The 22860-nt window shown below is 38.8% G+C and overlaps 1 protein-coding gene across 17 annotated transcripts in view; it reads left to right on the top strand.

Moving 5' to 3' along the window:
* Nucleotides 1–22860, top strand: part of LOC121328711 (rap1 GTPase-activating protein 1-like) — a 124884-nt gene that overhangs the window by 47717 nt on the left and 54307 nt on the right. Inside the window, exon 1 of one of the 17 annotated variants that reach the window (XM_041273701.1) lies at nucleotides 22269–22442. The exons of the other annotated variants lie outside the window; for them this stretch is intronic. The gene's annotated coding sequence lies outside the window, so the exon portion shown is untranslated. Of the gene's footprint in view, nucleotides 1–22268; nucleotides 22443–22860 lie in introns of those variants that run through there. 17 annotated transcript variants of the gene reach the window in all.

The following is a 22860-nucleotide window of genomic DNA, read 5'->3' as shown; positions in this document are numbered from 1 at the left end:
AAAGTAGAACTGACCTTTTGGTCTAAGAGTTATCGGGACACATTGCTATATAGCAGCTTAATCAAGCATTTTACAGTACAAACCAGCATTATAAACTTGATAAATATGGCACAAATGCTTTTCTAGCAAATGTACAGTGAGATGCTAACTGATGTTCTATAGCTGTGCACACTGTGTATTGAAAGAGCTATAGTGAAATTGTCAATATACTGTAGTATTTAACTCAGGCTTCTTACCTATCATTACAGACAACGTTATCACTCTTTTCTTGGTTCTTCGCTTCTTTATGTTGTGTAGTTCTGTTTATTAATGGTACTGTGCTGTAAGTCAGTTCACTCCAGTGGTTGAACTGCAGTCCACCCATGTGACCTAACTATACAGCATGCATAATGTATTATGTGGAGCTGCAGTGAAATTGTAGGGCAGTAAAATCAATTCTTCCCAGCGCATTTCTCATAATGAACGTCTTTTTTTCAGGGCTTGTTTGCACTGCAGCGATTGCCTGCATTAGAGTAAATGTGATACATTGCATGCAAGCGGTGGAGTATAAACCATTCGGAAATACATTGGTGGCTTCACTTTCACAGTGCTTTACAAATGTGTGCTATAGCATTTTTCTGTCTCTGAGATATTTTTTTTTACCTGTAAACAGAGGCAGTTTGGCAGTCGTATTGCAGTCAGCTTTCTTCAGTGGGTGTGTGTGGGGGAGATAAGTTAACAAAAGTTTTGTTCTTTACTTCTTCTCTATGACTCACCTGCACGTCAAGCTACAGCATCTGCTAATTCACCAACCTTGTTAAATATTTTAACGCACTTCTTTCTGTTTGGCCACATTCATCACTGAAACTGCATTTTTAACGGGGCTGCCGTCCGTAAATTGTGCAGCTCCTCAGCATTTCATTTCTGAGAGAACAGCTTCTGAAAGGTTTATTTCTTTCCCCACGAGTATAATCAGGTACTGCCTTTTAAACAAAGATATTTGCGGCAAAAATGCTGATGCTCTGAATTCAATATATATATATATATATATATATATATATATATATATATATATGTGTGTGTGTGTGTGTGTGAAGGAAAAGAGTGACAATATTACTCTAGGCCTGTAATTGAAGCCTCCTGCTTTCCTAAAAGATGAACACTAGCTTCAGGATCTCCGCAGCAAGGAGCCAGGCTTCTACAAGACACAAATAAGCAGCACTGCCTCGTTCTTCAGAGGACTGAAGCAGGATTTATTTGGGACTATTGGGACCTAAAAGCGAAGATTGTGTTTCCAGGGTAATTTAAAGGCACAAATCAGTGCTCCCAACATGCCTTGTTCTCCATTTGGGATAGGCCGTCCCAAGAAATTCTGGTGAGTTGCTATTAAGAGTATGTTTCTTTAAGCAGTGTGTTGTGCTTGGAAGACGCCGTGACATGATTGACTTTTAAATACGTGCTAATTAAGGATTTAAAATACATTTCCTTACCTCTTATTTGCTACAGCAACGTGCATCACTGGTCCTCCTGTTCTTGGTTCTTTGTTTTTATTGTAATGCTTTTTATTTCATTTATTTGCTTTCTGGAACCTGCATTTCCTTTGCTGTAGGTCAGAGTCACTCCAATGGTCTCGTGCAATCAGCCCATGTGACCTACAACACAGGAAGCAATTAGATATCAGGTTTTAAACTTTTAATCTATATTGGAATTAAATCTAAATATCCCTTTAAAAAGCAAAGCAAAGAAGATCTTCAGTACGGGCAAGTGGTAACTATAATACATTAGTTTTCATAGCTTTGTAATGCAAGCTTGAAGTTCATTTTTACTTATACTTTTAGCCCAAAGTGCACTGGCCTTTCACCTCTGGGCTTATGTATGGGAAGTGTAAGTGTATATACTGTATAGCCTTTCCTGTACAGTGCATGGCTTCATTTACAGTGTCAAACACATAACAGCCACATTACTTAATGGTTAGCTGCTATTCTCTGGTTTAATTATAGCACTGTGGTTACCCTGCACCTTTACTAATGAGCACTAGTCTAAACTCTAAACTCTCCATTCTCAGCTCTCCAACGCTGTCAATACCCTGCACCTTAATAATAAGCACCAGTCTAAGCACTCCATTCCCAACACTCTTGTGCTAATATTTTCTAACATTTTGCAACTGCAGGTTCAGTCCCCTTTGAAAGTGTGATTTTTGAATAGAGATTTTCCATTTACTAACTAATTCAGTTACAGGAGGGGGGGGCTAATACAGTTGAACCTCCCATGGTGGTTGTGTCTTATTCTGCTTTTAGTCAGAAGCAATGGTTAGTAAGCCTAAACAAGCAGGAACAATAGAGAATGATAGAGAACGCATACATTAAATATCAATAAAATGTAGAAGGCAGTCCTCTAAGAACTGCAGATAATTGGATTGCTGGGGTTTCAACTCCAGATTCATTTCACGTTGATTTCCATGTTTAACCGTAATGGCCCCTATGGAATGGAGTATTAGTAGAAGGCTGCAGGTCAGCAGTGTGTCCTCCTCTCCTGCTGAGTGCACAAGCTGTGTTCAAGTGCAATGCACACCCTTGTCTCATGTGGATTTGATTAGATCTGTGAGAGATGGGGGTTTCTAGCAAATTCTCCTGTATTAACACTTTCAAGCATGATTCCTCCGTTCCTCAATTTGCAAGCAATTCAGGAGCACCAAAATATTTCAGTGTATGAAAAGCTGTATATAATTTTCAAAGTATGACATGCAGCCCGTTGCATTGTGAGCGTAACTCTGCAGTTTAATTGAACACCCCTGTTGTATGGTAAAAGAGGGGTGAAGAAAAATGTAATTATTACGATCGATCATGCGGTATTTGTATATTCTAGACTATCACTGTATCAGTTAATCATTAACTGTACACTATATCCCAATATCTATACTTTGGTTTGATTTTTTCTCAAATATAAATAAAGGCTTAACTGTACCATCGACTTTTGCGGACAGCTGCAAGAAAAGCAGGTTATTATTCATGTAGGTTGTGACTTATGATGCACATGAATGATGCACTCAAGTATCCCATGAGACTTGTTAAAAACGTGCATCTTGTATATAGGGCGCCAAGATGATAAAATGGGTGCGCATTATATTTAACATTACGATAATCAGAATATTTTGGATCAAATCAATTTTCAGTCATTATACACTTATTGAAGGAAAACCCAGATTTCACAAGAGATTACCTGCAGTGTACATAATTGCTAGAAAAACATTTGACCAACAAAGATAAATATAAATACGATAATCAAAATACAGTTTAGGTGTGGCTTGGAGACTAATCTAAAAATAATTCTTACACCAGTTAAGCTAAACTGTCAAAGCGCACACTGCGCTGTTTATAAGGCAAGAGTCACGTTTTAGTGTTTGCAAAGAAAAAAAAAGTCTACAGCAGAAAGAGGCATGAGGGTGCAGAAGCTACAGCTTTACATTTTAGGTGCTGTCTCATTTACTGGCTCTCCTAATAACGAGAGGTCTTGTTATAAAAAATGCTGCACAACATTAAGGGGAAACTTACTTATCATAGTTTAATGGAGCCAAGTTTTAAATACAGATCTGCAGGGTAACTGCAATGGTTCATCTGAAGATTATTCTCCAATGATCTACTTGAGAATATACTTGAAATGCATAGAACTCACTTTTGAAATCATCTTATGTAATGCAATTTGTTGTTACCATATGTGTAAGCGATCTGGGTTTGACAGCTTTGCTTCTGAAAGACTCATATACTCCAGAGCTGCTTCACCTTGTTGATTTGATGTGTGCGTCACAACAATATTTCTTGCTTAAATCCTCACTGATGGTTTCACTGTCACAGACTAGTGTGGTGATACAAATTGAAAGCTTCTTACTAAGCTTTAATTGATATATTAAGATCTGTTATAATGCCAATGACAGATTGGCAGTGCTAGTGTTTAAAGATCTATTTCTGTCTGCCAATTAACACTCTCCTAGTCCCAACCCTGATGTATTTAATCCAAGGCATGAAAGGTAATTAATTAGTGCTATTTGATTTTAGGAATCTCAAATACTTTCTTTACAGTATCAAAAAATCTTTCAAATCAACCGCTTCATGTGAGGAACTGTTTTTTGCTGGTGCATGCTATGGTTTCTAGAATCATGTGACCCATAAGAGTCAGCTTGTCCCTTGATTAATCTCGCAGATTTCGCTTCCTTTAAATTGTTGGGTTGCTGTAACCAGACAGATTTGTAAAGCAGGATAGTTTAACAAACTCAGCAAAACTTTAAACAGTTTGATTGTTTGAAGGGAAGGTTTCCTGTTATCGGTTTACATTTTAAAAACCGTAATGCAACGCTTATGAAAGCACAACCCTGTTCTCCCACAACCTGCCCTGAGAATGCTTTACTACCCATTCTCATTGACTGAGCCTGCTTGCTGAAGGAGGGGCAATCACAGCATAGAGCTCATTGAGAATGTCAGTTTAGTGGTACCTCAAATTGTGTTAATTTACTGCCAGTTCAGAGTGACATGATTTTACAATGGCGATATCCAGTGATTACCAGCCTGAATGTTTATCCTGGCGCAGGTAGCCGTTTTTCTACTCAGATGTCGGAGAGTAGCAGTACTTACTCTACAGTAGTCATTTTGCCACAGAGAAGGCTGAAGATTCATCGACGAAGGGTTTAGAGACATTTCCTGTCAGGTACAGACTGGTGTTGGGTTCGTTCTAAATCCCTTCTTTTCTCTCATCAACGGTTTGTCAGACTCGATGCCATCGTGTCGTCGTTCTCCTTTTCCTGCAGCCACTTATTATTCAAAATCGATAACATCTTCCCCCAGGCCATGTCGGAGCATAATAGCATTTCCAAAAGAGAAATATTCTATTTTATTAAGCAGTCTGGCACGTCGCTGACAGATGGTGGCTCGGGGAGGATGTAACTGTGATTTATGAGGTGCTGCTTCAAATCAGCAATGTCTAGAGTGAGATTGCAATAAAGACTCTTGAAGAACAGTTATAGTAGCAACAGAAGGGCCTGGGTGACCCAGTTTTTGCTTTTAAAATCTGGTGCTGGCAATTACCATATGAGACCATTACATGTGTTTCTTGAGGTAGATATCATGAGATCTTTATTGTTTTGTAAGAGCAATCAAACCTCAATCCAGACACACCCTACTATTCAGTCCTGGGCCATCAACTTCAGCTGGTACAAAGCTCTGCAGCACAGGTGCTAACAAAACCCGTCTACACCAGCACATCTCCCCAAGCTTGGCATCCCATCGCTGGCAGCCAGTGCAATCTAGACTGCTGATAACCCACAAGGGGTCAAGCCCCTTCACACATTACTGACCAGCCTTCATGATCTTATCAGTCCTTGAATCTAATATTTCTCTGTGAGCCTTGGAAAAGGAGGGGCTTTCAGCTGTTGCGCTCCTAGACTGGAGTACCTTGCTGAAGCGTATTAGGGATGCTGGCAGTTTTTAAATCTCGCTGTGAGACTTTTTTTGACTTAGCTCTTTACATTATAATATAATGCATGTTTGTAAAGCTCTTTGGGATGGTCTTGATCGTAATAGGCGTTGTGGAAGTGAAATGCTGTTGTGCTCAGTTGTCTGGTGGTTTTGTTAAGAGGACATGTGACAGGCTGGCTGGTCCGGCACTAGTGGAATTCTGACACTTAGCCTCAGAGTGTTACAGTTTGCTTGTTTTATGGTATTCCTTTTTATTGTTAGGAAGAGGGGTTCACACATTACGGAAGGCTCCGGGCAATTTTAGCGCTATCAATGATCCTCAATTAAGATCCCAAAACATATTTTTGAGTCAGTAATCACTGAATTTCAATATACTGGAGGAATTGACTCCCAAAGCATGATAGTTAAGGAACTTCAACTCCAAAGTAAATGAGCTCTTTTGTCAAACAGATGATACATGCACACAATTTCTTCTGTATCTTCACCTAGAAAAACCTTTAGACAGGGTTATCAATAGCTGTAACAGAGGGTTGTTATTTTTATAGCCCCCCCCCCCCTTCAAAGAATGTAAAAACAGAGAATTGTTTGTTCCAAGATGTTTATGTGACACAAAACATACCTGTACTTGAATTAAAGGGCCCTTGTTCGTTCAAAAAGCATCTTTTCCTGAATTTATTGTCAGTCAAGGGCAATCAAAAGTACACAGGGCACAGTGCAGTGTTTAAAGTTAAGAGCTACCCAGTGAAAGCATCCGGTCAGCGTGTGGTAATATTAGGTGAGGAGAACATCTCTTAAACTCCCATTAAGCAGACGGGAGTCTGAATTAAATTATCTTTCTCAGCACAAAAAAAGTGTAACAGTGCGTAGAAGTGCTGTTATAGGAGGAGGCCTGTCTGTGTATTCACATGCAGTTGACTCTCCTACAGTAACATTGACCGTCAAGTGCATTATCAAATTCTACCAGTGCCAGGCTTTTTTTCTGGTGCCCCGTAGTGGTAGAAGATTGTAGCATCAACTTAATTTCTTTATTTATGAAACCTGACTGGAAGTAAGTTAAGCTGTTGAATACAGAGAACGAAGTATTAATAAACTGTGCATATGGATCATACATTTTAAATAAAGTAAAAGCAGCTGAAGAGGACACTGTTTAGTGATTTCTTATCGGAATCACTACCATGCTGAAAATGTGTTGTCCAGTCTTTGTTTTATGTTTTTGATTCTTTCCCAGATTTTATACAGTAAGTAGCTCCTATATTCTCTTAGTTTGATGCTGTCCCCATGCCTTTGTATGCTGTTTTCAGTCATTTTGAATGCTTGTGTGTATATATATATATATATATATATATATATATATATATATATATATATATATATATATATATATATATATATATGTGTGTGTGTGTGTGTGTGTGTGTGTGTGTGTGTGTGTGTGTGTGTGTGTGTGTGTGTATATATATATATATATATTTTTTTTTTTTTTTTTTTATTTGTAGCCTAGATAAGCCAGTGTCTTTATAGCTGTAAGCACAAGTCCAGTGTACTGCCAGAAAAACAAAGGTAAACAGTGGCTAATCACAAAATTGCACTTCTATAAGGTCACTAATTCAGCCGCTGTTACATATATTTATGGCAGCAAACTGGAACAGAAGTGTAGCTCCTGAACTGTCAAAAGCCCTTAGCACAGACTTACGGGACTTGAGTGCTTGCAATAAGAAGCATTTGGAATGACTGCAAACATCATAAAAGAAAAATACAGTTATTTGTTATTTAGCCCTTTATTTTAAGAAACTTTTAAATGTTGATCTATACTGTAGTATACATGACTACAGATTAGCAACTTTATGTGGCTTATGCCTATGTGAATCATAGTATATAATGCATAACATATACTGTAAAAACCTTTGTATAAGTCTATTTTCTAGGTATTTTTAGGGCGTCTAAAAAAGGGGGGAGAGACTTATACGCTGGTGTGACTTATAGGCTTTTTCCTGAAATTGTCCCAAAAAAGTGGAGGGTGACTTATAGACGGTAAATTACATACATACAGTACATAAAATGAATATATATATATATATATATATATATATATATATATATATATATATATATATATAGATAGATAGATAGATAGATAGATAGATAGATAGATAGATATTCAAACTTATTAACTGTTGTTGTATTTACTGTTGACCTAGCAATAGAGCCAAGGTGCTTCTTTATCCCAGCAATAAAAAAAAACAAGAGTATGTTTTATAAATGCAAATCTCTAGTCCTGTTCCTTTCAGAGGAACATGGATTGCCTGCCTGGTTCACCCTAAATGAGATCACTTCAAACAAGCAGAGAAATGAGTTTGTGTGCTACTGCTTAAAAATAAACCCACAGGATTCCAATCCTCGCCGTACCTCGGCGTTCTTTTAAAGTAGTTTGTTTATCCCAGTTTTATGAGGCCATCTGATAATATAGTATTGAAAACAACAAGTAGATTAAGAGGTCGTGGAAAGGTTGTTTTTTGTTTGTCTTTTTGTGCTGGGCGATTTTAATATATGTATTTGTTTCCTGTTTGTTTCTTTTCTCTGTAGTGGGTTCCTTGTGAATTCAGCGCTCTAAAAGACGAGGCACAATGGGCCATATTTTCAAATCATTACCTCCAGTCTTTTAATTAACTCTTATTTTTTTTAAAAGAGAAAACATCAGGTAAATGTTCAAAAATGAGAAGCAAACTCTCCGAGGGTGCTTAGGAGAATTTTAATTATATTACTTACTTTGGTGATTCACCTTGTTCAGAAGACTAATTAAAGACTGGCGTAAACACTTTAAAAAGGCACCAGGAGAGCTTCCTGTTACACTACTAGAAGCAGACAAGCACATTTCAATCAGTCCTGACCTGAACACCCAAATCCAGGAGTGTCAGAATCGCTTTAACCACAGCACAGAGTCATCTGAACGTTTATATTTGTTTGCTGACCAGAAAACATGCTGTGGTCTATTTTAATGATCTAAACAGTGGCTGATCTAAATACTGTCGCTCCTAAACGAATTAATCCAAATAGGTATTTAGAGACCCATTTAACATTGCTACATACATGTAAGGTTCGTGTAAAAACAGGGTTAGAAGGTATAGGAGGACGGTACTAATATCCACCATTGTTAAGATCCTAAAAGTAGACCCCAGTGACTTCAATATTTTTTTAATCTTCAATTTCATGTTATAATAACTTCCAAGTTATAAATAAATATAGGAAATTGCTGAAATATAAATGTATGCAGCTCTGTGATAGGCAGTGCCACTGACCCTCACCTTAACTCAATTCTAAAAATAAAAATAAAAACTTGCTAAAATCTTTAATTTTTCTAACATGCTAGCATGTGGCAGTAACACTTGCTAACTTTACTGACTGTTTTACTGAGGATTAAAAGAAAAGGGCCGTTTTTAGCCTGATATTTCCAGAAATTACTCCTGGCTCTTCCTGTAAACCTCAAGACCAGCGATGAGCAACCCCAGTTGTCCCTGCTTGTCATCCACCCCTATCCTAAACGCTTACTGTATTAATGAATCGACCACCAGGCTGGCACTCATTCCCTTACATTATTGGCAGGAGTCTAGGCCAGGGGTCACCAGCGTTCTGAAAAGAAAAAGCATTTAGTGCAGGTAAAGGAGATGATTTAATTAAACATCTCTTAATTGTCATGTTTTGTCATTAATCGATAATGGGGGGGGGGGGGGGGGGGGGTGAAAGGAGTGTTGTTAATAAAGCATACATTTTGTATGTCAAAAGAATCCTTCTGACATCTGAAGAATTTCAACTGGGGGAGCTACAGCAGTCAAAAGCCCAGATAAACAGAGTTTGAGCTGATGGGAAACCTTTTGGGAAATTAAACAGTATAAACAGGTTGGAAAGAATGGGAACATTTTTCTCTGTTTACAGCGTGAACTTAATTAATCATTTTCCACAAGTTAATTAAGTCCCTGGCTGAGATATTTCCAGTTTCTACAATCTGTCTCTGTTTTAGCTCCTAGATCCCCCCCTCACATTAGGACATTAATATTCACTGCACTAATTTAACTCTCCCCTTGTATCTAATTATTAATAAGCAGAAATACAAATTATTACATGACAGTATGTGCCTGATCTCTCTTTTCAATTGTGCATCTCATTAGCACTGATTAAAAGATACAGAACTGTATCACATTTACAACAGTGCACTGATTACTGAAGAGATTTCTCATCAGAGAGGAAATATATCCACTCTGCTCCATTACTTCACCTTAGCACAAACGTTTGTATTGTTAATAGGCTGTGGTGCGGGGAGCAGGGCGTGGTTCTATTGAGAGGATGCGGAAACGAGATCTCCGTTTGTTTGTGAGTTACAGTGTTTGAAGGTCTCAGCTCCTCCTTTATTCATACTTTCATATCTGATTAGAAAATTCTCTGAAGGATTAGCGTTTCAGGAAGATGAAACAACTGATACTGTGAGCTGGGCAGCTTGGCCCCAAGCTGGAATAGTGTTTACCAACTTTACAGTGTTGTTGCAATCAAAATAATTTCAACAATGCAGTTTTGAAAGAAACATATGATAAACTATGCATTTTCATTTTAAAACATGGTATCTGGTACTACGCTAGCTTAAATACATTTCTCAGTTTTCTTGCCTTGCTTTCCAGGAAGTCTGTTACTGCTTTACTCCCTTGGTATTTCACCCAAGCAGAGTCTTCTGAATCGAAGCTTCTTACTGGGTGCAAAGTATGTCAGTCATTAGGGGAAGCAGCTGGTTGGTCACTGACAGGAATGAAGTCCCTGAAGGGGTGGGGACAATGTCAATCTCCAGGTAAAATAACCCGGGAAATGCAAAACAATCTGAAAGTGTGTTTTTGACCTGGTATAGTACCAGATATTTCTTAGATAAAAATACTATATGTATTGTTTCTTTCAGAACATTTGAGAATCAGTAAAAGGAAACATGTTATTAGCTGCACTTATTTTAAAAGAGTAACATAACATGGCATAGAATTTATTTCTTTTTTATTTTAATGTTTCCTAGTTTTTCTTTTGTTATCATGTTGAATAATCTTTTTTTCTTTTTTTTTTCTAAATCTGCCTTTGGGCTGCTTCGACCTTTTCTGGAAAATGCACCTGCACTGAACAGCCTTCCTTATAACAATCAAATCATGTGTCAAGGTGACCTTTCATCTGTGTTAGCCCCAGTTACTACAGTCATGTAGACAGAGTGCAGAGGGAGAGGTTACACTGTCGCATGATTATCAAAGCTAGGTAAAGGCAGGAAATAGCTCAATATTGGAGTAGAACCACTCTAAGTGGAAATAGTAAGAGAAATGGGAAAACAGGATTTACTTCTCGTTAAGGTCAGTGTAGAAAATAATGTTATTAAATTCAAAAGTATTTAGTTTAGCCCCAACTCTCTTTCAACACCAACAATGTGGAATTGGTCAAAATCATTTTTTTAAATTTTGTTACCTCTTATTAGCAATAACAAATGATGAGGCCAGCAATATGCTGAGAGGACAAAGTGGGGGTCCTTAGGAAATGGGGCTGCCTGTTATGTTACTAGCTTTTAAGGACTATTGGCCCGTTGTCGTTTACCAATCTGCATTTTTATACCTGTTTTTTCAAGTCTTTGTAACAGTGATATAGCATGATGAAAGGACAGCAGTCATTTTAGTGGAAACATGGCAAAACATAGGCAGGAACAGTAATGCAGATGAGCTGTATGGTAAAGAAACAAGCACAGTAAATTAAAAAGCATGACAAACTGCATAATGCTGTGATTAATCATCATCCTTTTTTTTAAAGGCAGCTGAGTGGTTTAGAAATGTGCTGGGCTGCAGTGTGGAAGGCAGTGGGTTTGAGTAGCTCAGTGGTTAGAGAAAGTGCTGGGCTGCAGTGTGGAAGGCAGTGGGTTTGAGTAGCTCAGTGGTTATAGAGAAAGTGTTGGGCTGCATCGTGGAAGGCAGGGGGTTTGAGTAGCTCAGTGGTTATAGAAAGTGCTGGGCTGCAGTGTGGAACACAGTGGGTTTGAGTAGCTCAGTGGTTAGAGAAAGTGCTAGGCTGCAGTGTGGAAGGAAGCTAGTTTGAGTAGTTCAGCAGTTTGAGTCCCACTAGTATTTCATAATCAAGTGGCCTTGAAAATGTCATACGCCAAGGTCAGACGAAACACAATGCTTTTGTTTTTCTGACTCGTTGGGTGAAACCTTCAAATAAAATCGGTAAACCCCAGATGACTGAAAAGGACCCATCATATCAGATTTTCATGAATAATCATCCTAAACCTGGAAAGGCCAGCTGTTTTCATTACCGACGGCTTGCATATGCATGAAGATAAGTGCACACAGTAGATGATGTATATAATCACAACAGGTTCTGTTCTTTCTGGCTGTGCTGATGACCTTCAAGCAAGCCTTTTGCTAATACCAGCCTCGCTGGTAGATTCACAAGCTTTGTCCCTCGCTAGCATTACATTCATGCGGGTGCTATACCAGACTGACAGTCTGCATACTTTTCACAACTAATAACTTTATATCTGAGTCTATTGTGTAAGTAATGACACCATAAAATCTGAGACAATTATTGAAGCTGGACAAGTTTAATAAATGATTACCGGTCTGCCAGGATTTGAAACTGATTTCTCTATGCTGTTTCATCAAGTTTTACATTTGTATTCACAGTGACATTGTGCTGCTTCTTTTCATCTACTTTCCTATAAATGTTGCCCAGCCTGGTTGCTCTCTCATATTACTTTAAAGACTTAAATTTGACCAAATAAAAAACTCTGTACACATTGTAAAGAGCTGATAAAAGGAAGTCTTGTTAAACTGGATTCAGTGCATCTGAATTCTGCTCCTCTCCCGTTTTGTCATCCACACTTACTTATTTTTGCTTTTGCCCGGCCTCATCGGATGTTTTAGGGGTTCCTGAACAGAGCTGTCACCAGCTGATTATCCTCCTCTAACCCTATGGGAGTACAGAGGCCAATACATTGCTGACTGTTGGTTCCCAGCCAAGATTGCCAGCTTGTACTGGGACTCACCCCACACTCCAGCCAGCCAAGCTATTACAAGTGTAGCCTCTGGGGGCCTGGTATCCCAACCCCTGATAGTCATTCGCATCAAGTATTGTATACTACAGTGGTTGCAGGTAGGGCATGAATAGGTTTGTGGTTTGGGATGAGCTTTGTTGAAGCATGGGGAAATATATAGTGAACTACCTGGTAGCTAGCTGACTCAGCTGAGTAATTCGATGTAAAATTACATCAGTTTGTTCCATAAGTGTAGTCTACAGTAGTGGTTATGGCACTTCAATCCACATGCATGAGAAACTGACTCAATTATGGTTGATTTGGTCCAAGCATTCATTCAAGTTTGATTTTGTTTTACTGGCCATTACAAATGGAACATGGTACATTTGATAGTGAATTCCTTTCTGCTCTGCTTTTCACTATTCTGTCATTCTGTTGTGAATATTTTCACTACTTATGTATTGATAATAGAAACAAGTATTAATGAAACTTTAATTTAGTAGTACCTTTTGGTAAGGGTCAACAAAGGCAGTTAAAGGGTGCTTATTCAAAATGAAAATGTCTGTCACAATGGTGAATCCAATAACTGCCTTGAATTTCATAGACGTTCTCCAAAAGTTATCATAGACACCTCGACTCCTACAGAACAGAGATGTCCAACATTGAGCTGAAAGAGCTGCACTGATTACCAGGCAGTTCTCATATAGCCATACAACAATTAAATAAGTGGAATATTCTAAAGTGCTTCTGCTCATTACACGTGTTGCATTTTGAAACACCACATACATAGTGCTGCATGTCTACCGCTTCTACATAAGATTACAGGTGTTCCTTTTCTTTCCAAACTCAAAACCTTAAATAATCAAGAGTCGTATTCTGGGGCTAAATGAGCTATATACAGTAAGGCTGTCAAGCCTTCTGTTGGACAGCTCTCCTACAGACCTTTCAGTTTGCTCAGCAGCATCCAGTAAGGCTGCTTTTATACCTACAGATTACCATAGTCTGAGATTAGGCTGTATGTCTGTTGCAATATTTTTTTTAAAGCATTTAAATTGTAGGCATCTCTGGCAATATCCAGTTAGAGGGTTTTGCCTGGAAAACTAACCTTGACAGCTGCTAAATAAGCAGCTTTTAAAAGTTACCAGATTACACGACTGCCGTTTCTGTTGAGAGAGAGAGAGAGAGAGAGAGAGAGAGAGAGAGAGAGAGAGAGAGAGAGAGAGAGAGAGAGAGAGAGAAAAAAAGAAAAAAAGAAAGAAAGAAAGGGAGAGACCTGGGGCTAAATTAATCCAAGCTGTCAATATGCTATTTAAACTCCTCACCAGTGCAATATAAGAACCCACGGTTCAGCAAGACTAAAGTAATGCCATGCCTCAGGAATCTGCACCAGTTCCATTATGTACTGGTGGTCACAGAGGCTGAATTCTCTAAGCTGTTCACTGTGTGATAGGAGGCCAATGTTAATTTCCCGATTTAAAACACTCCATACAAATTGCAGCTTTCAACCGATTTGTTCCTGAAGATTTGGGGGAAGGAGGATTTGCAAGCCAGGCTTTCCTTTCTTTTGGATAATTGTGTTTTTGTTATCTGTGTTTTATGGAATGGCGAGGATTCTTTTAATGCGCAATGATTTTTTTTTTTTTTTTTTTTTTTTTTTTTTTTGACGGTCAGCTTAAAAAAAAAGCCCAGATACATACTACAGCGGTATCTTTGTATTTATGGATTTGCTATTCAGTATCAGTCTGTTCAGTTCATAATTCAATGCTGCAGCAACTACTGAAAACCAAGGTCATTTTCAGCATCACATTTCCAAAGCACCGACTAACATCCGAAGATCACAAACTTTGCATCAGAGATTTACACTGGGCTGCAGGGATGTATCCCAGTTTTTATTTTAGGTGATAAAGCAACATTGCAGACCAGGCTGTGAAACTACTGTAGATTTTCAAAGAGGAATGCTTGACACAGGGTGGGCAGAAAAGAAAGGATCTAAGAGTATTTTTTTTGAACTGCAGACTGTCTCTGGGCCTCTATCCACTCGCCAGCCTGCCACGTTTGGTGTGAGAAGTAGGATAGTGCCACCTAGAGGCTCAGAGCAGTATTTTTATTTTTATTTTTGGAATTTTTGGGATAATTTTTTTTTATGAAAAAAAAATGGGAAAGAAGAGCAGACAGCAGCAAAGGCAGGACAAGCAGCAGCTGAAGAGATGTAAGCTGCTGCAGCCACCGCTGGAGGACCCGGCCAGCCTCTTCCCTTGGTGTTCCTGGTGCAGGAAGGAGGACCATCGTTGGCGGTCCTGCCCAGATGTGCCACCGGCAAACTGGTGTGGCCGGTGTGAGGAGGACGGCCACAAATGGGCAGGATGCCACAAACCAGGCCCAGGAAGAGGTGCAGTATTCACCCCGGGCATCAGGGGCCACCCCACTACGTCCAGCACCACCACCTTCAGTTGGCCGATTGCGGCCGGTGTACGTTGTACATTGGGGGAGATGTGTGGCAGAGCACAGCTCTGCCCTTTAGAAATTGGCAGAGATGGGGTTAAATTCCCCTACCTGCCTGGGTTCATTGTGTTCAGGTGGCTGGGATTGATTAGATGATTAGTTTAATTAACGATCAATCAGCGCCCAGCCACCTGACATAAAAGGAGGCCTCTGCTTCTCATTAGAGAGGAGGGAGCTGAGGAAGCAGGTTGGTGTGTTTTGGTTTTGGTTTTGGTTTTGGTTTTGGTTTTGGTTTTGGTTTTGGTTTTGGTTTTGGTTTTGGTTTTGGTTTTGGTTTTGGTTTTGGGTTTGGTTTTGGGTTTGGGGTTTGGGTTTGGGTAAATTTGAATCCAGTGAAGGCATTGCCCAGCCCGGAAACCTTGTTTTTGTAAGTTTGTTTTTGTATTGGATTTTTTTTTTTGTTTAAATCCCTTTATTTTGCCATTGTGCACTTTTATTTTGTGTTATTTATAATAAAATTAGTATTTTTTTTAAACTGCAGACAGTCTCTGGGCCTCTATCCACTCGCCAGCCTGCCACAATGACCTTTTCGAGGATATTTCTCTCTGTATACTGCATGTATGTATCTCACTTTAGCTTTGCATGTATCTGGAGAATCGCTTGTCCAATTGTCACAAAACGCCTTTCTTTAGCACCTCGGTTCGCTGGGTCCTGTATATGGAGGCTGTGTGTCTGTCTGCTTGCATCTCATGTTTACATTTTGAAGTAAATCTAGGAGAAACATTACCTGTCCAATATACAATTGTGATGAAGGTATATGGAAGCAGGCAGCCTGTTTGTCTTTCTGTATATCAAACTTACATTTTTATAGGTTCCTTCTCCACTTGATAGTGAACCTTTTCATGATACTGAAGACTCCAGTTCAGATTTACAGCTGTGACCGGGGATGGAAGTTACTGACATGCTTGTTTTAATTATGACAGCCTTAAATAAAGATTGTTACTCATATAGATACAGTACTGTGTGTAATAACCCTTAAGCCTGTGAGATATCAAGTTTAAAAACCTATGAGCATTACCTTTCAAGATATCATGTTCATTTCAGGATACTGCCACATGAAGCACACATGACTGGTTTTCTATGGACATTCTGACAGATTCTTTTCATACTGTGGTTGTAGGATGTGATGCAGTGATTACAAGAGAGAGGGTGTTGGACTTCAGCAAATATGAATTAGATCACTAGGAATCAGAGTTGCTTTTCCATTCTGCAATCAGCGAAGAGGAAGTAGCAGGTTTTAGAACTACCTTTCGTTTGAAAGCCTGACACACGGTTCTAAGTCACCCCTGATGTTAAACACCAGCGGCTGGTTTCACAGATTCATCTTGGTTGGTGAGACAGTCCAAAATCAGTGCTAATCAGGGTCAGGGAAACAAGCCTACAGAGAAATCTATCAAGTAGACAAAGGTTTTCGGCAATGGCTTCATCTTTCATGTAACGTACAATATATTCCTTGGTAGTTTAGTTTCTGTTCCATTCAGATTTGTTTGCAAGATATTTTTGTAATGATGTACGATGCTGTCTGTATATTTTATCGTAGTCTCCAATCAGAATTTTGTGGTAAATAGTTTTAATATCTGTTTCTGGCATAAAGAAATGATAATATTGAATAGCTATACACAGTAGATGGATTAACAGTAGCTGGGACCTACCGATTTTGCTGGTAGCCTACTGATTTTTGTGTCTTTAAAGATAAATTGCGAAATTCTATCAATTTATAAAAGGACCAAAACAATTACTTTTAAGCAGCAAAATAAACTATAGTAACAGGAGTTGCATTATTGTATAGATTATATAAACATATAGAACTGTGGTTCGGTTGAATGCCCCAAAAATTGCTTTACAGTTGTTGTTTTTTTGTGGTTGATCAGAAAAGGAGACAAATGTTTCAGTCAGAACTTTATCCAGTGTACTAATTAGAAAGTTCACCGGAGCCGACACTAGCTCAAAAGTTTGTCTGCTTGAATTCTTTTCTTACAGCTTCAGATTAGAATTCTGAGAGAGCATTTTGAAGTTATGGGTGAACTAAAAAAGGAACTGAATTATTTTTCAAATGGAGTCACGTGATCATACCACAAGAGGCCGGTTCAGCTTTACATACTCACTGAAGTATCTGAGAGATACACACACTCACTCACAGTGGGGGAGAGACCCTGTGATGTACTGAACAGCACACTCAGGAACAGCAAGTGGAATTGCAGTACAGTCAATCTCTCCAGTAGTGTTACTGCCTGCTGTGGCTCACTAAACCTCACTGGGGAACATTAATACTCATTTTTTCAAATGCAGTAGATCATTGGTAAGCTTGCTGTTTGTATCCAGTATAAAAGGAGTTAGGGTTGGGTCTACTACTGCTGGCCGCTATCGTCATAATCCCTGGTTTGCATGTAAATGACGTCAGACCAACCAAATAATTCCAGTGAATGGTAATGGCTATGGTAAACTTGAATTAGACCTTTATAATGGTATGGAAGCTATGTGGTCCAGTGGTTAAAGAAAAGGGATTGTATCCCTGGCAGAGGCATTGAGAACATATGATTCATAGAAAAATCAGCAATTGGTTACTGAGAAGGGGAGACAAAGCCAAAACCAATGTATAGGATAGTGCTGTTGTGGTGGATTTCTAGGACCTGGACTCTAGACATTTCATCCATAGCTATAAAACACTCAACAGTGCTAAATCTAGAAATTCAATGAAAAAACATTTCAACTGAAAGTCTGTTTCTTCTGTGTCTTCAATGTTGAAAACAGTTTGGGTTCACCAACGTATGTCACAGGGTGATGTGGTTTTCACCCCAAGTGGTAAAATGTGAAGGATCTCTTAATGGATTGGACTGGAGTTAAAGAGCTGCAAGCAAATGCCACAAATATAATATTCTCGTTTGATTCCTGTGTTTGAGAGAGTCTGTCCATTAAAATTATGATAGTTGTGTTTCACCCCAGTTAACAATTAGGGACTCGTAAAAATGTTATGAACCATGGTTATTCCGCCAGCTTTAAGTATAGTTAAAGGGGGCTGTATAAAATTCCAGCACAGTGGAAATTAACATGCATGCTAACAGGGGCTGCCCCCTGAAAATAAACTGCCTTTGTGTCAGACTCCTGTGGCTCAACGCTTCAATTAGGGAGTGCCTGATTAGCCCCTGTGAGGCTCCTCTCCTAGCTGCACTAATGTGTAGCATACAGCCTGTGGCACTTCCATTTCCCTCGACAAGTCCTATCACAGAATCCCATTTAGCTGCAGGGCACATGTGGTGAGTTCAGTAAATCCCAGCCAGATGCTATTCCAGGTCAGCAGGTATACGGTTGAAGTGACCCCATCAGTAAAGCATGAATCTGCACAGCATGCAGTGTCCGGTTTCCTTTGCAATAGCTTGCAGTGAAATACTGTTGCAGGGAAACAGCAAGTAGCTTTAAATGTGTTCTTGCCTTTTTATGATTACGACTATGGTCTGTAGTTCTGGCTTCCTTTTGCTTCAATATCGTCATCTGTTATTACCTGGGTTTGAACTTGCACAGATAATTCTAAGTGCCTAGCAGGGTGGTGCAAAGGGGCATTCCACCAGACCTGTCAGGGGCCTGTAAAGAACTAGTTTTGTTTGTCTGTTTGATTTTTTCCTTCTCGCTCTTGTGTTCCATCGTGGGCCCCTGACATTGCTGCAGACAAGGCTAAGAAGGTCCTTTTTAAAAAGTACTTAGTGTTGATTGAAGGACTGAACAGACTTTCAATTCATGTGACAACATGGCTTGCCCCATCTACTCACCCTTTCCATATATGTATAGTAGGTTGGGCCAGCTGAACTGAAAGGTTGCATTGTCAGATTGTTTGAAAGGAATATAGAAGTACAGTAGACCCCAATTAATCTGTGCAGATTGGGACTGATTTGAGCCCGAATTAGTGAAAAACACAGATTGAGTTTATTGTTTGGGAAATCCCTGCGCTCTTGACGGATTCTGCCGAGTCAACGCCCCGGTTTGAACAATCGCCCCATCCCAACTTTTAGCTGAATGCGCAAACAATAACTGAGCGGAAATATCGCAGCTCACGTGAATAGAAAAAACAGCCTAGAAGTAGTTGCTTTGTGCATTGAATGATTCAGGGCCAGGGTTATCTTCAGTTCAGGCAACGAAGATGTGGAGTTTGGTAGTTTCAGATCAGATGATGCAGATTTTAATTTATTTTTTTAGACAGTGCAAGAGCTTGTAACTTAGGCACATTTTGTGTGTTGGGCATTTTAATGCTACAGTGCTATCTTAGGATGCTAATTTATTATTTTGTTTAGTGTTTTGTTTTGCCATTTCTTAGTTGCAAAGATTATATAAAGCACTTTATTTTATGGACCAAAAATGTAGCGACTATTTTTTATTTTAGAGTTTTACAAATGTGTTTATTTGTGGTGTTTTGCACTAGACACCGCAGCTTTAAAGTTTAATGTTTGTTTGTGCAAAGTATTAAAATGACAAAACAGTGGACATACTGCAGAAGCTTTGAATTACATTTCACCAGTCATTAAATATGTTAACTGCACTTCTCGATGCTGTGTCGTGACTGTGTGCTGTGCTCTGTCTTTTGAATTTTAAGCATGCCTAATCTATCTAACTAATGTTAAAAGTACTCTCTGCAATAATGCCTGTAATTTCACCCCTGCCTGAGTCAATGCCCTCCCACACTTTTGCCTTAACGACAACTTTACGCCTCCTGGGCGTTGACTCGGCAGAATCTGGTAATTGAAAACTTGCAAAATGCAATAATACAAATAAAATATAATGCCCCAACAACAGTCAAAATATATGTTGGGCATAATCAGCATTGTTCAGAGGCAGACAGCTAGTTTTTAAAAAGTCACTGCTCTTGTTATGAGTCTTTAAGCCAGGCTAAGAGAGTCTTAAGTCTGCTTTCTGCTCGCTTGTCACTGGTTTCAGTAACTACAATACAGCACCATTCCTTGGCTTGCACTATACTGTACTCAATTTAATTAAATGAAATGATGATCGTCTGCTTCCTCACAGATACGCTGATTTCCACACTAATAAAGCGTGTGAATACCCGCTTCCACATTGATCAGATGATTTCTGCACTAATACATTTTTACACATTACACATGAGTGGCTGTTTGAACTTCAGCTAGCACCCAAAAACAAAAAATAAGGATTTTTTGTTTTTCTTAGGTAAGTGATAATGTTTGACTGCTTGGCTAGCATTCCTTTAATGTTGATGTACAAGGAGTGACAAATGTGATACAACAATGAAGACTGAATGACTGGCCTCAAAAACTGTATCAAATTGGTTGAGCCTGTTACAACATGCATCATTTGAAACATTTTCTGGGTCAAGTCACAACTAGTGTTACCTTTATCGTCATTCTTAATATGTTGGGTTTACAAAGAGAACTGGCCATTCAAATGGCAGCTAAATTTTACAGACAGGTGGGCAGATACTAGGGCTGAAATGTTGAAACAATTTTAACAAATTAGGATAAAAAAAACAGAAAAGCAAGCTTTCTATAGTTGAGTATAATAAGCAAAAGCCAGGCTGAAAAATATTTGCGCTTTGGAAACCTACATATTGGTTTTTGGGGGGTTTTTTTTGTGTTCTGAGAGGGAGAAAGTGTAGGTCTATAACTTTTGACATTTTCAATAACCCTTTAATGATACTGTCCATTATGTTGGCTTTGAAATGAGCTTCAGTTCAGTTGCAGCAGCACTACACCGCCTCCAGGGGGAGACTTTTATTTTATTTTGTCTACCAGCTGTTTACCACAGCTTTGTATTGCAAAAAAATCCATGACGGAGCTAATCAAAAATCATAGTTCATTTTACAATTGAAAAAAATCTTGGTGTCTGTTTTCAGCGGCAACAATATCGTTTTGTTACATGCTCTGTGCCAGTTGCATACTAAAGTACATACAGCGTGCAGCTGTAGTTCACAGAAAGGAATATAGCAAAGTGAACAAGTTGCTGCAAAATACTGATTGCTGTAGTGATTAAACTACAGTAAAGACATGTTCAATGCAGATTTGCCTCCAGAAAGGAGATACAATCAGGCCTGTTGGTAAGAGTCTGGAGGGATTCCATCTCTGAAGGGTTTGAAAAGAAAATAAGCTCAGTAAAACTGATGAACTGAAATGGAAAAGGACAGGGTGCTTACCATGAACCCACAGATACAACAGCAGAGATATATCTGAGGAGAGCTTGCATGCACCTGTCCCATCTAATCTTACATACAAAGAAGAGTTTATTCAATCTGGAGATAGAAGGAGATGCCTGTTGGATGCATTTATATTTTACATATAGGCATGGTGGAAGTAGGTCATGACCTTTTTGATGCTCATGCTTTTACAGCTGTGGCTCAGATGTGTGTTACTGATATGCTTTGTATTTGTAGATCTCCCGACCCTTATACAAGGGCTCATATCTCAGTCTATCTCTGTAAACGGTTTGACTTCATATTGTTGGTATTATGGCTAAATCTAGCAGTGCCTTAATTTGAATCATCATATTAATAGAGACAACTGGCATTGACATATTGGGGACTATTCAATTGATCTAAATAGCAGCAATGCTTAAATATATTCAATACAACTTGGTATTTTACTAGTTTAAGTTAATGCTTAGCACCAATAATAATCATAATGACTATTTGTTTTTCAAATGTTCAAATACTTTTTTTTTTTTTTTAAAACACAAATACCAGATGTAGCTTAGATATCAAAAATGTTAACATATCACTTTAAAGTTCTGTACAAAGTCTAAACAGCAATAAACAAAAATCAATATATGAATGGTGTATTAATGCATGTACACCATTGGGCTGCAGACTCTCTCTCTCTCTCTCTCTCTCTCTCTCTCTCTCTCTCTCTCTCTCTCTCTCTCTCTCTCTCTATATATATAATAGATATATATATATATATAATATATATAATATATATATAATATATATATATATATATATATATATATGAGACCTCTTCTTTATACTACTAATAAACTGATAACTCACTATTTTATTTTTTAATTTTTTTTTTTTTAAAGGGTGGTGCTCGGGTGCTTTGAGCTGGTTTCATGTTGAATTTCTAACCATGTTGCCTAAGGGACAGCCTCTGACAAAACGGCATGTTTAATTAAGGCAAGGCATAATAAATGCCATACAAACCATCAAACAGCATGGACCGGCAGGCAGGCAGCACCAGTCGTGTCCCCTTCTGTTGAAGGAGGAGGAGGGGGGGAGGAGGGGAGAGGGAGAGGCAAGGGGAAGTAGCAGCTCTATTTAAAATGAACGAGTGAATCAGTATTGCCAGCAGGTGCATTCTAAACCAAAGCCCAGCGCGGGTCTCATTTTAGGTTTGGCGATTCTTGCACTGGAGGAGGGGAAAGCTTATTGAATGACATTGATGCACTGCTGCTTATCTTGTTCACAGAGGAGTCTTTGCATTGTATGCTTCCACAAAACACAGGGCACAGTAAGTAACTTCATTTTGAGCATTTTATTTCCTGCTAAGCTTTTGATTTGCGACTTTAGGGGCGAAAAAAAGCTATCGTTGACTGCTAATGACAGCCTCCCACTGTCTAGAAAGATTAGGCAGGTACCAGCCAGAGGATTATAATCTGAGTTTACAATTCAACTGCTGTATAGCAGATACAATGTGACATTTATACCCAAGGTTTTAAAACCTGAGGGGCTTGTTTTACTGTGTAATTTATAATCTACCAGCTGGGTGTTGTCTGATGTTGTGAAGTGGTAGCTGTAAACTAATCCTCAACCAAGCTGATGATTATTAGTATTATTATTTTTAAAAACATGGTAATTTTAGGATAGCAGTGCTATGCAGGGTTTTGTTATATGCCCTTTGTATAAAAGAGAAGCTGATAACAGCTGGC

Source organism: Polyodon spathula, chromosome 16 (assembly GCF_017654505.1).
Source record: "Polyodon spathula isolate WHYD16114869_AA chromosome 16, ASM1765450v1, whole genome shotgun sequence".
Classification (NCBI taxonomy): domain Eukaryota; kingdom Metazoa; phylum Chordata; class Actinopteri; order Acipenseriformes; family Polyodontidae; genus Polyodon; species Polyodon spathula.
Note: the sequence above shows the minus strand (reverse complement) of the source record. Positions and strands in the feature narration are given on the sequence as shown.